Genomic DNA, 696 nt, shown 5'->3' with positions numbered 1-696 from the left:
TAAAATTAAGATAGGAAGACAAGGGATCATCGCATCGTATAGTGACCAGTGCTGCCATCCCAAAGATAATTGAGCGCAGTATATTTTAAGAAAAAGCGCAGTAGATTGCAATATACCGCAGTAGATTTTTAAATATACAAAAAACATTCAAATCACAGAAATATATTTTACTTCAACACAAATTAAATAAATTGCACGACTGGGGTCGCACGTACTTGCTCTTAGAGTTCAATTTGCTTAAATTTTAAAGACTTTTTATATAGAAATTTGGAAAATCTAAATATATGGGAAAGAAAAAAAAAAGGAAATTCGTTTTTTAAAAAAATAATATAAAATCTGAAATCAAATTGCGCCCCAAAACAAGTATGCAGTTTTGACTGATATACTAACATGCATTTTTAGAAAAAAAAATTTCAAAATCGTTAGAGCCGTTTTTTAAAAAACTAATTTTTTATAAATAATTTCTTGGAAAAAAAGTTTTAAGATAAAATTGGTATGCCATTTTGTAGAAATCACTGATCAACATCTAAACACAAAATTTCAAAAAAATTTTATGTCCCGTTTTCGAAAATTGGATTTTTCAAAAAAAAATTTTCAAAATTTTTTTAAAAATCCAAAAAGTATTTTTTTCAAAATTTTGCTTTTGGCTTATATTTAAATTATATAAATTCTTCATCACAAAAAGTTTCGTTGAAA

This window comes from Episyrphus balteatus, chromosome 4 (assembly GCF_945859705.1).
Source record: "Episyrphus balteatus chromosome 4, idEpiBalt1.1, whole genome shotgun sequence".
NCBI classification, from domain to species: Eukaryota; Metazoa; Arthropoda; class Insecta; order Diptera; family Syrphidae; genus Episyrphus; species Episyrphus balteatus.
This window is presented reverse-complemented; position numbering follows the sequence as displayed.